This window comes from Mytilus galloprovincialis, chromosome 2 (genome assembly GCF_965363235.1).
Source record: "Mytilus galloprovincialis chromosome 2, xbMytGall1.hap1.1, whole genome shotgun sequence".
In the NCBI taxonomy this organism is placed as follows: domain Eukaryota; kingdom Metazoa; phylum Mollusca; class Bivalvia; order Mytilida; family Mytilidae; genus Mytilus; species Mytilus galloprovincialis.
The window spans coordinates 51,412,964-51,426,392 of NC_134839.1; the positions used below are offsets into that span (position 1 = coordinate 51,412,964).

Here is a 13,429-nt window from a genome sequence, read left to right on the forward strand (position 1 = left end):
TTCTTAATAACTTAAATTCAAATGGGATTAATACTGCTGTAGCAATTTGTCTGCATCAATTCAATTTCCTTTATTTTCTTGTTTTTTTCTGACCATTTATCATTAACGTGATTCTTGTATCGTTTTGGAGCATTACTATAAAAGAGGCCAAACTGGTTTATAATAGCATTCTAATATTGTCTTTAATTATAAGATATCAGTTTGTTGTATTGTCAAGCAAGTTTATTCTCACGATTCCATATTGCACGCTATGTTGTAGAAATTTAAAGCTAAGTTATCACTGGGATATAACAATTCCTCTCATTCTTAAAAAAATATAAATAATTTTTCACTTCATTTCTCCTTTCTCTCCCTACACTTTTGTTTGAAAAAAAAACACTTTAGTCTTAAACAGTTTTATCTATTTGATCCAAATTCAAATTTTTCCAAGAAAATTTGGATTTTTACAAGACTTTTTTCCAGGTATACAAGGCAGTTAGTCTGTTAAAATTTTTTTTTTTATAAGGGCAGATTTTTCTTTACTTTACTAAAATTTCCAAACCATTTTTCATAATGTTCGACTGACAAAACGGTATAAAATTGACTCAAAATCAAGACGTTAATCAACAGTGATGAGTTCTAATGGTTTAAATACGTATACCTACCAAAATTATTCCCAAAGCGCTTATAATTGGCAACATGCATTGGAGTACTTATACTTAATTTCAAGTGATAAAGTATCCTGACTTATACCCGTTATAATATCATCACCATTATTTAAAGACGTTACATTATCTGATAGCCCATTTGTTCGGGATATTAAACTTTTCAACAAAGGATTCCAAATGTGAAATCGAAGTTATCACTTAAAAGTGTTGCGGCCCCCACAGAGTTGGTTACCAACCCAGTTAGACACCAGCTGTAGCTCACGTCCGAATGCGATATTTTCTCGCTGTGTTGGTGACCCACTGATGACCTTGTGCTGTTTTCTGCTCTTTGGTCGGATTTTCCATTTGATACATTCCCCGTGTTCAATCCCAATTGTATTGTATGAGAAACAGGACTTGATTCAAATGTTTGGCAGGAACTGTATACACAACAGCCCCCCCCCCCCCCCCCCCCCCCCCCCCCCAACCAGTTCAACCACTTTATGAATTTTAAATTTGAATGTCCTCTATGCGTCTTTACTTTTCTGTACTAAGCCGGCGTTTACTTACGTGTACTATGTTTAATCTTATTTCATTTATGCAGACTCCTCCAAATAACTGTAAAACAAATTTACAGTTATTAATATTATAATTATGTACAGCACCAAAACGACAAACACTGTTGCTGATTGCGTTTGGCGACAACAGATGTTTCCAAGAACTTTCTTTCCAACTTAATTTTGTTACGTTGGTGTGATTGTCGCCGTCATCTTGTTTACATTAGTTACGAAAAGAAATTCGGTTAATGTCGTCTATCAAAAAAAAAACTAACGTCAAGATCAACTACCAGAAGTTCTCTCTATCAGTCGTGTCAACGTATTCCCTAATATGCAAATCATAAAAAAAAATTTTTTATATCTTTCTTTGTTCAGCTCTGATGAAATTCTGTTATTTTGCCATTGATCATTTTCTTACATATAGTTTCATTCAGGTAAACACAATAAAATGTCTGCTTTATATAAGTTGGCTAGTACATGTTATTCAACGATTTAAAGTACTTTAACATGTCGAATAACAAAAGACATTGTCATGATAATATTAGAGCGTGTAGTTTGGTGTTATTTACATTAAGGATTTAATATGAATAGTCTATCACGATTACTAAGGTGAGATACCTAGAAGAAATATTTTACACATAAATCCCCTTTGTTAATTACTTGGAAAAACGTTTCTGATTCAATTTTAAATCAGGGGTGCCTTTAGGAAATGCACTTATGTATTAAATTTTTAAGCACAAAGTTTTCAAGACAACATAATTATAATTTATTAATTGTAATACACAACGAAGCAAATTTATTTAACTGTTTAAAACTTGGTCAAGTTTGTTAATACGCAATTTCTTTATAAAAAAGAATGAATTTAGATTAATATTACGTATATATTACGTATATATAATACACAAAGCCTTGAAATTGCCTCTGAAACTAAAGAAGACACTATTTTACGAATCTACCTAGCTAGTTGAATAGATTGATTTTTAATCGTCTGTCCGAAAGAGAACAAATGTATTGGAATGCTTTGATTTTGATGTGATTTATGTTTGTGTATTAACGCCACTTTTGAGCACCGGTTTAAGGCTATTTCGTGGCGGTCAGTTTTTGTTGTTGGAAAGCTGGAGTGGCCGAAAAAACTTCGACCTTCGATAGGAAAACTGACAATCCTTGTATATTAAGATTGGAGTCGATTTCACCCGCTCAAAGGGGGTTCGAACTCACAACATCAGTGTTGACTGGCTTGTGATTACAGCAGTTACTACTTAGAACACTCGGCCACCGAGGCATCTGTATTGAAAGGACATCATATTGTTAAAAAGTGGTAAAATTTTGAAAAATGGTAAGTTAAGGTTATAAATGGTTCAAACTTTAAAGAAATAAAGACTTCAATACAATTAAAAGAAAATTTGCATCAACAGTATGATTTTGTATCAACGTCTAAAAATATACGGAACTTTGTTGCCTTAGAAACCCTTTGTCATGTTTCACCTTAGTAATAATATAAGTAAAAAATGAAACAATGAAACCACAAAAAGTATCGCATGATGTATTGTATGACAAATTATAATTCAGTAGACATTCTCTGTAAAGACATATTAAGGTAGATTCCTTGTATACCGCCATCTTGAATTGTACAATTTAAGTGAATGATGTAGTTATTTGCTTTAATCTTCAAATATTGAGACAAATTTGCAATTTATGTATAAGACTGCTAATTTGTGTTAAGAAAAATATTTGATTCTTTGCATTATCCTAAATGTTTAAACAAAACCATTGTTGCGGCGCCAGGGTGACTACCGATTATCTATACACAATGGCTATTAGCTGACATATGTTGACATAGTGTCATAAAACCCCTGGTAGTTAAACACGGTTACTACACCACCTACCATGGGGAGTGACCTGAAAAACACTCGTATTACCAATGCTCCAGTTATTAGTGCCCCACCTGTTGGAAAGTGTAGGCCTCCCCTCTATAAGATGAAGTGGAGGAGGTCCCAGAGTCACCAGATGATTGAAAATATAAAATTTTTATAATCTCTATTAATTGCAATACTCATATAAGAAGACCCTATATCAATACTAAACGAATAACAATGAGACGAAGAACAAAGATCAAGAGTTGTTGACGTATTTTCTAAACTATGTTAAAGATTTATCTAGAGTTGTCTCTCTTTGTCTGTTGTTAATCGTAATTCACAAATACCAAAATTAAAATACTACAGACTTTCTGTATATTATACTCATTTGTGTAGAGGTTCCATCCTCTGTATTTCATTTACAACTTATACAAAAACAATCCTTTGAATTAAACATACATTTTATTACACCAACTTGTATTTACATTTTCATGACTAGAATATACATTTTTACTTTGTGGCATTACTTTGGCTACAGAGTATTCTATAATATTTTGTTGAGGCACTGGTCAGAGTGACTACCGATTACCTATATACAATGGCAATCAGCTGACCTATGTTGACATAGTGTCATAAAACCCCTAGTAGTTAAACACGGTTACACCACCACCTACCATGGTGAGTGACCGGGGAAAACACTCGTATTACCAATGCTCCAGTTATTAGTGCCCCACCTGTTGGCAGGTGTAGGCCTCCCCTCTATTAGATGATGTGGAGGAGGTCTTAGAGTCACCCATCTGTAGACCCCACCGTTACCACTAACCACATTTTCCAAACCTGCAAATTTTAGAACTTGTCAGGCCCAGAGCAAGGGCCGAGTGAAATAATCCCCCAATCACTACCAGTCTCCCTGGACCGCCACATAGGAACCCAAGTCAGCTACCAAATCTGACATGGGTTCTCACCTCCACAAAATTTTCATTATTGAATCTTAGGAAAAGTTAATTATGTTGTGCGTAGGAAAGACTCAACCCCCCACAACCTTGTATATTATTCAAGAACACCTGACTTCCAGTTTGTGACAAATAAGTTCCATTTGTTCTGTATAAAGACACTTCACTTGCCCTAATGTTCTCATGTAATATAGCCTATTTTCTGTAACAAAGTTTTTGGCCACTAAATTCACTTTATTTCTGTTCTGTTCTATTATTGCACCCGCATTCAAGGGTGCAAAATGCCAGTATCGCACTGTAGCATTGCAGACCATATTATAATAACCTTTTTAAATAAAGCCTAATAACGTAGGGTAGACCATTTTTACATTTTCAATTAAACCATTCCCTGTCAATTCTAAATCTGTCAAATCATTAGCTCCACAGAGAATAATAATAAAATGCGAAGATGGTAAAAAACAAATATTCTTTTTGCATCCAGTAGGGAGTCCAAATCTTAAAGAGACTATAGAGACAACAACAAGTGGAAACAAGGAGCTATCGTTCATAAACTCGGAACAGTAACTTATCAAGTCCAATTTGGAGATTTTGTATGGAAGAGACATATTGATCAGATTCGTGAATTCGTACCGCAGGAAAATAAAAACATACCAAACATACTTGAAATTACCATATCTGATATTGACACTGAATTCATAACAATACCAACATGTAATTCAATTGCGATACCGAGAACTCTGAAAATAACAATGAATCCGAAAAAACTAAAATATTCGAAAATAAAACAGTTGAAATGCTAATATTGATACTATCGTTATGCATCGCACAGAAATAGTAAGAAAGGCACCAGAGAGACATTGAAAACATATGACTGTAAATATTTGTGGTTAAGTTAGTGTAGTGATATAACTGTAGGTTTAGGATTTCATAATTGAACATTAAATATATAGACAGTAAAACTTGTAGCTATTTAGTTCAATTGCTAGAGATTAATCTTGTTTATCTTGATCTTCTAAATTAAAAGGGGGAGGATTGTTATGTTTACATTATACGTTATCACTTTTATAGTTGAATTGTCTGATAATTAATACTGACAGTTAGGAATTTATAATCATGAGATTCATGAGATTAGCGGATGTTGTGTATTTGTTCTATAACCCTATGATTGCACTGATACATTGTTTTGTACTATGGGAGATGTGATGTGTAATAGCCAATATTCACCGTGTATATTTCCCCAAGATAAATTTGGATTCTTCTCTATTTTTAGCCTAAATTGCTCGTCATAGGTGGCCCAGTTTTCTGACCTCGTTGCCGCTAGTCTGATATCGCGCATATATTTTAACAATTCCCGTGCCCGTGTGCTGTATTTCTCAATGTAGACACTCATAACAACCATGGATGCTGAAGTCCATTTATATATGGCCATGCCGAATATGGCAATGAGCTACAGACTGCAACACCCACGCACCCACACAAATATTTGATTGAATTAAATCAGATTATTGAAAATATAAAAATTTTATAATCTCTATTATTCATATTTGCAGTTTGGATTATTGATTGAGTGTTATAATATCAATCGTATATTTGTAGATGCAGCTTCACAGTAGTAAAAAAGAGAACCAACAGTAATGTGGTTTAAATTTTTGACGTTGGTAAGTCACAAAATTTGATAATGATTTTCTTAAAGATCGACTGAAAAAAATTTCATTTATTTTTGTTTTGCTTTTGCCTGTATATATGTACAAATGATTTACTAACTGATCCATCTGAATTGTCTAGGATAAACAAACATAAAAGACAAAATCAATACACAAAAAAAACAACGGTGGATTTACAAAGTATGTTCCTCCCTCCCAGGAAAACATAATGGCATCGCATTGCCAGTTTGTCTTCAATTTACAAGTGAATGTCCTTCGTATCTTTCGTCTCTCTTTCTGCATTTGAAAAATATCCTCAAATATTGAATAATCTTTAGACTCGTCATAGATACCAGGATTGACATGCGGGTATGCGCCAGACGCGCTTTTCGTCTACAAAAGACTCATCAGTCAGCTCGAATGAAAAACTACAAACTAGCTACATTTCTTAAATATTGTCATCTTGAACAATGTTGCCATTTTTTTTTATCTGTAAAACTGACGTGTTACATGTATATGAAACTTTTCCTTTTTAGCACAAATAGATTGAAAAAAATTAACTTCTTGCTAAAGATTGAAAATAAGGCTTTTAACTATGAAATATTGTCATCTTGAATGCGTTTGGCATTGATCTATTTGTAATACTGACGTGCAATATATGATACTTTTATTGAAGAACATCCTCTGATCTACTAGAGTTATATATAATGGTTTCATAATCAAGAGATGACTATTTTTTTAATATATTCAATCTTCGCTAGCCAAGAGTTCAGGTCTGGCCTGCTACTTTCTTACCCATGGAAGATATAGCTAGAATTTGTGTTTTCAGAGTTACTCAATCTAGCGATATATAGAAGTCACGCACACCCCGACTAATATTCTGACCAATAACAACCTTGGGACTCCTCAGCTAGGAGGTGTCCACTGTGTACATATTTTGTGAAGCAGGAGGAACCGTAAAATACGTTGACATTCTAATATTTAATCGAGGATCATACACAAAATCTTTACTTACTGTCTAGTTATTGATTTAGAACTTTAAAAGTGTCACACAAACCATTTCTATGTTTAACGGGTAAGAACTGGTTATATTCTCTTCAGGAGCTTGTTTATTTACATTTTCTATATTTACATGTGATCATCTTAAAGGTGATCAGACACAAAAATCAACGAATGTGTTTGTAGATAGATGTTTTTGTGTTCTGTTAAATTGTTCCTTTTCAAATTGTTATACGATGATGACTGATGTACCATTATTCTGATTATTTTATTTATTGTGTCTGTTTAGTTAAAGCATCAAATTGAATGTAAATATAACGGAATTTGATGATACTGTCATCAAAGTGAGAGGGTTAGCGCTATAAAACCAGGTTTAATCCACCATTTTTCACATTTGAAAATGCCTGTACTAAGTCAGGAATATGACAGTTCTGGTCCTTTCGTTTTTGATGCGTTTTGTGATTTGATTTTGCCAGGTGATTACAGACTTTCCGATTTGATTTTCTATGGGTTCAGTATTTTTGTGATTTTACTGTTTATCATCATGATGATCAGTTATGAAACAGTGGGCGTTCACATCCTTCTCTGTAAATCGTAAATGGTATAAAAATAACATTCTCGTAAGAATTCAATCGCTGGATATTGAGTTTGTTGATTACAGAAATCAATTGTTAACGCACGTGATATCTTTTCTTCTCTGTTTTTTTGGTTCACAATTTGTTAATTTTTAATAGCTAACTTTACGTCATGAGAGATTGTGCTTCTTTATATTTATCGTTCGATTACAATTTGAAAATTAAACGGAGAAAGCCAACATTCCTTTTTCAAACGCAAAATACAAGCATTCAAGGTACATATTATATCAATGTAGTGATACATAAAAGATAATAGGTACCATGCATAATCATGCTTTATTATAGGTACATATATGTGCGGCATTTCCACTGAAATGCCCTGAACCAGCGCAATGGGCACTTCGTGCAAATGGTCATTGTTCGGATCCATCAAAGTATTTTTGTCTACAGAATGACCTCATTAATGGATATTCTGAAAACTGTACACGGTCTGACTTTCAACAACCAGGTAAAAAACTAAAGAGATCAAAGATTTAATTCGTTACCGTTAAATTATCATTTCGGTTCAGATAGAACGCAAAATGGACAAAGGCATTGATACGAATTTTGTACATGAATTAAATGTATACTTACTTCATTTGTTTTCACACAAAACTTTGTATACGTTTTCTTTTTAAAAAAAAACCAGAACTCATATAAACGTATAAGAAAGCTTTTTAATATTAAACATATTGAGTCGTCAACTAACGCAAGGGAAATACCTGGAGATAATTAAATTGTATCTAAATCTTTCTTGCACCAAGTGGCCTTAACTCATTTACGATGCGTCGTTAAGGATCAAAGTTAATGTGTGCAAGGAACCTCGCCGTTGGTGAAAAAGGTACATATTACAGTATTTGTGGTCCAAAATGTTGAGTAAACCTAAAGAGGAAATATTTAAAAGACTAATCGAATCATGTCACTAGTTTACTAACATTGTAGGTAGCACAGCTTAAACCTCTATGAATCATTCAACTTTTTAAAACAAAACATATAACAATTGAAATTATATAAATTTTGCTCGAATAAAAAAAAAAGGAAAAAGATGATCAGTATTTAAGTTCAAAGATCTCAAAAATTATTTCCTTTCGTATTTGCTATAGGTCGTATATAAGTCATTATCTAAACAGGAAAATACAACAAACAATTTTTACAAAATGTAAATATTAAGGTAATCAAATATATGAATTAAAATATATAAAAAGTAAAAACACAAAAATACTGAACTCCGAGGAAAATTCAAAAAGGAAAATCAAAAATCAAAAGGCAAAATCAAAAGTTCAAATACATCAAACGAATGGATGACAACTGTTATATTCCTGACTTGGTACAGGCATTTTCTAATGTAGAAAATGGTGGATTGAACCTGGTTTTATAGCAACAAATATCAGCTGTTACTCATATACGGACCTTTATATGAAGAGAATTGAATGAGTATACAAAAAAGAGAACTTAAAGCAAAACAGTTATTTTATTTAGAATATAAGTTTCAGGTTTTACGAAAAGTAACCGTTATAGTTATTAAAATCAATATTCATATAATTATGTGCTTTATAGAATACCACTATCTCTATAAAATTTGCGCAGTAGATCAACTTAAATAATAAAAAAATATAACAAAAGAAAAAGAATATTTCATTCGTAATTAACAGAAATCTCTATTTAAAATGCATAAAACAGATACGCATGTTAACTTTTGATTCAGGTAATGGAATGGGAAAGAAAAGTATAAAACACATAATGGTATTCATTACAGGTAGAAAAGCAGTTCTTCGTGGAGAAATCGATACAGAAATATGTTCTGTAGAAAGATATCAACCATTTCCTATCAGGTTTTATACAAATGCTACAACAAATTGCATATTTTTGAAATCATTCTGCAATGCAGAGGGTCAAGTTGTATATGACTATGGAAATAGGAATACTGATAGAACATGCAGATGTGACTACAGAAGAGGCTATACATTTTTGGTAAAACAGAAGAACCCTTGTTTTTGTAAACCATTACAAGAAGATTGTTCCTGCTACCTCTCAACGTGCTCAAATACTACTCATGGACTTTCACCAGGTAAGATGATATTTCCACGTCTTTTATGAGCGACATAATTATCATTTATTAGACCTTTTGTTATTTTCATTTGAATCGGTGGTCCTACAGACACATGCAAAAACAAGAAATTCAAGGAAAATAGATTGTGTAATAATCACATACAGATATATTGATGATGTTCGTTCCATTAACAATCCACACGTTCCATATTGTTTCTCATTTATATATCCTCTTGAACTTAAGATTAAAGAAAATAGACACAGATTCCTCTGCATAATATCTAAAAATACACCTCGAATTTGACAACAGCGGTTCCAAACCCTCGGACAAACGAGAAGATTTGTATTTTGAAGTTATAATCTTTCCTCAGCTTAAGGAGGCTCGAGGGTATAAAAATTTCAGAAAAATATTAAACATTTGTTTTTCATTACAAATTTTATTTATTACCTTTTGTAGTTGTTACTTTATCATATGGTACAAAAAACATTCAAAACGATTAATTCGTGTTGGCCCCGGATGACTTTTAAAATGTAAACATCATTGAAAAAGTTCCAAATTATCTCCCTTTGGTGGAAAATGCCATTTTTGGGCTTTAAAATTGAAATATCTCTTTTAACTCATCGGTGACCTATATTTTTTAATATAATTTCGATATATGCTGTACTTAAACTAAATTATTGTAAAATTTGAGCGATTTCTGTAATAAATTTCTTTTTTTATTTCGATATTACCTTTGTTTCGCCTATTAATTCATCAGAAAAAAAACACACTTTTACAAAGATGTATGCTTCTTTCGAAGGCAGATTGTGAGCACAAATGAACGGTGACCCCATTTTTTATTTTATTTTTCTATTAACTATAAAATAAAGTTCATTTATAGACAAATATAGAGAAATCCTATATAAATGATTTAGACCCGCGAACCCCCTTAACAGCAATATATCAATTTCACTTGCGTATGGGGTATACGTTTTTTATTTCTTACACTATTAAAAATCTTGCAGATGCTACTCTGGCTTTGTATAACGTCATAGGTGTCTGATCAGTTTATGAGCCAGGGTTTAGTCAAAGAACTCTCGTTTTTTTTTCTCATCGGAAGTTCATCGGAATACAAAATAGATACATTTTCAGTGTCTACTTCACAAATGATGGAAGATGGTCTTGAGTCATAGATTCTAAGTGTTGAGTTACATAATTTATTTTACTGTAGTTTCCCAATTAGTATATCTTTATTATTTCTATTGGTCGTATGGCTTTTGACGTGATAAGATATTTAATCATCCCGCCTATATATTTTTTTTCTTTGTTTCTTTGTGCATTCTTAGTACAGGTGGTTCCTGATAAGTTATGTATTTATACCTGATGGTGTGCATATCGAAATTGACGTATATTACGCATGTTTGGGACAATTTACGTATGAGTCAAGGGCTTTTTACACAACATATAGTGTACATAAAACTACATCTGATTGCACAATGTTTTCCACTGTAAAGATTAAGCTCATATGTATAAGTTAATGTTAAGATCTAAAAAGTTTTATCGCAATTTTCCAATAAAGGCAAGTAGTTTGAAGTTCTAATTCAGGTCAGTAAGACAAAATTGAAGAAAATACAAATAATGCCCTAACAGATTAACGTCTAATAGATACGTAGGATGTTATTCTTAGGTTTTGATTTTTTTTTTATTTTCTAATTCAATGGTACCCAAAAATAAAATTTAAATGAGATTGCTTTCTAATGAATTTACATTTAAAAAAATGATTTGAGTAAATAATTTGGGTTGATCATCATTTGCTGTATATTTTAAGATGACGGAATAATATCATACCGCTGTATCACCATGTTATATAGTATAAATATACTCCTTTAACAATGTTTTATTGTAGAGGAGTAGTCAGCACTTCGGTGTTGACATGAATATTAATCATATGGTCATTTTTATTATAAATTTCCTGTTTACAAAACTTTGAATTTTTCGAAAAAGTAAGGATTTTCTAATCCCAGAAATAGATTTCCTTAGCCGTATTTGGAACAGTTTTTAGTAATGTCGGATCCTCAATGCTCTTCAACTTTGTATTGGTTTGGCTTTATTACTATTTTTTCATCTGAGCGGCACTGATGATTATTATGTAGCCGAAACACGCGTCTGGCGTATTAAATTGGAATCCTGGTACCTTGGATAACTATTTACACCACTGGGTCGATGCCATTGCTGGTGTACGTTTCATTCCTGAGGGTATCACCAACCCAGTGGTCAGGACTTCGGTGTTGACATGAATATCAACTATATGGTCATTTTATTTTTATAAATTTCCTGTTTGAATTTTTCGAAAAACTAATGATTTTCAGGAATAGATTACCTTAGGCGTATTTGAAACAACTTCTAGAGAGTTTGGGTCCTCAAGGTTCTTCAACTTTGCATTGGTTTGACTTTATAACTAATTTGGTCTGAGTGTCACTGATGAGTCTTATGAAGACGAAACGCAAGTCTGGCGTATTAAATTAGAATCCTTGTACCTTTGATAACTATTAAGCAAACTCAACCGAATCATAGCAAAATGTTAACTATACTCTCATATAGTGTATTGTTTTTCCTCTATGTCGATCCATATTTTATAAATTTGTAGCCTACATATTACCACAGTTGCTTATGGTATCTCTTTAAAAGTTGACCATGTTATTATAATCGAACCAAAATAATCGTTTTTTTTTGTGCATACGTGTCTACACAGGTTTTTGCAATACAACTTATATTTCCTTTCTCATTTTCAAGATTAAAGTGAGCAAGATAATACTAGATGCATTTGAACATTGGCCAGTTATGCATGGTTTATTCAGTGTTTGCAGATTAAAAGCTTAACATAAATCTTAATCAAAGTTGTTATGTCCCAGTCACTATTTGATATATTTAAACATTTGTTATGTAAATAGCAATCAGAATATGACTGTACCAGGTCAAGAATATTGCAGTTTTTTTCCCACGTTTGGTGATAATGTTTAATTTTATCTGTTTGTGCTTACTTTGAGTTCGATATTTTTGTTAAACTCTTTGAATAGTCAAGTAAGAGGAAATATCATATAGAAAATATTTTAAGTAATGTTTTTTAAGAGTCAATTGTTTAGTTGTATGATTACCATTTAAATGTATACACACTGTTTGATTTATTCAAGTATTTAGAGAGTTTATCTTGTATTTAGTTTGATTCTTGTATTTAGATTTATTCGTGAATTTTAGATTTAATCTTGTATTTTAGATTTATTCCTGCATTTAGGAAATTTACTCTTTTATTTTAAATTTTATCTAATGTATAAGATGTATAGATATTTGAAAACTGTATATGATGCATGGTTTTCTACACATTAGACTGTATAATCATGCTAACATTATTCATTATTAATTTTGATATTTTTGTTATGTATCATGTGTGGCCAAATTGAAATTCATGCACTGACAACAATTACTAGATAAAAATAATGAGCAGGGGTATGATTGCAAATGAGGCAAGTATCAATCAATGACCAAGTTTACGATAGGACAGATGTAGAAAAGGGACAAAAAAAGATAAATAATAACTTACTTTTAGTACCGACTGTAACTGGACGTAATGTGCAAATTTTTAAAATAAGTACAATTTCTTTGTAATAAGTACTTTCCGTTTTGATTGTAGATTACCTATGCATTAATAAAACAGACATAAATGCAGTCTCACAATGCCGAACAATAACGTATAAAAAGTAAGTCTTGATATGACGTTCTATTTTAGAGTAATTGTACTCTTCATATTTATGTCGCTCAAAATTTTAATACTGTTAGATATTATCTAAGCAGATATATTCATATCATTCTGAAGTTGCCCGAATAATGTTTTGTACTATGATTATAACGAAAATGTTTACCAAGACTACATCATATACTATATTTTTTTTACAATAACGTGAAGTTTTCTTTTATAACCCTTTTACATGAAGTTACATATTTGGGCTTTGTGCATTGGTCTAGTTAAAGTTAACTTCAAATTTTGCCTTAATTTGTGTTCCTTAATATCTCAATAACCTTTGTTTAATCATCTTTTGTATAGTTATTTTATAAATTTACTGTTTGCAAAAGTATAAATTATTCTAAATAATAGGG

At 31.8% G+C, this 13,429-nt stretch overlaps 1 long non-coding RNA gene across 1 annotated transcript; it reads left to right on the forward strand.

The window, feature by feature from the left end:
* Window positions 1-5,586: 5,586 nt before the first annotated feature.
* On the forward strand, window positions 5,587-13,032 carry LOC143062285 (uncharacterized). The gene is made up of 4 exons (XR_012974660.1): window positions 5,587-5,650; window positions 7,555-7,717; window positions 9,005-9,316; window positions 12,966-13,032. It is a non-coding gene; the product is annotated as an uncharacterized LOC143062285 (long non-coding RNA).
* Window positions 13,033-13,429: the final 397 nt, after the last annotated feature.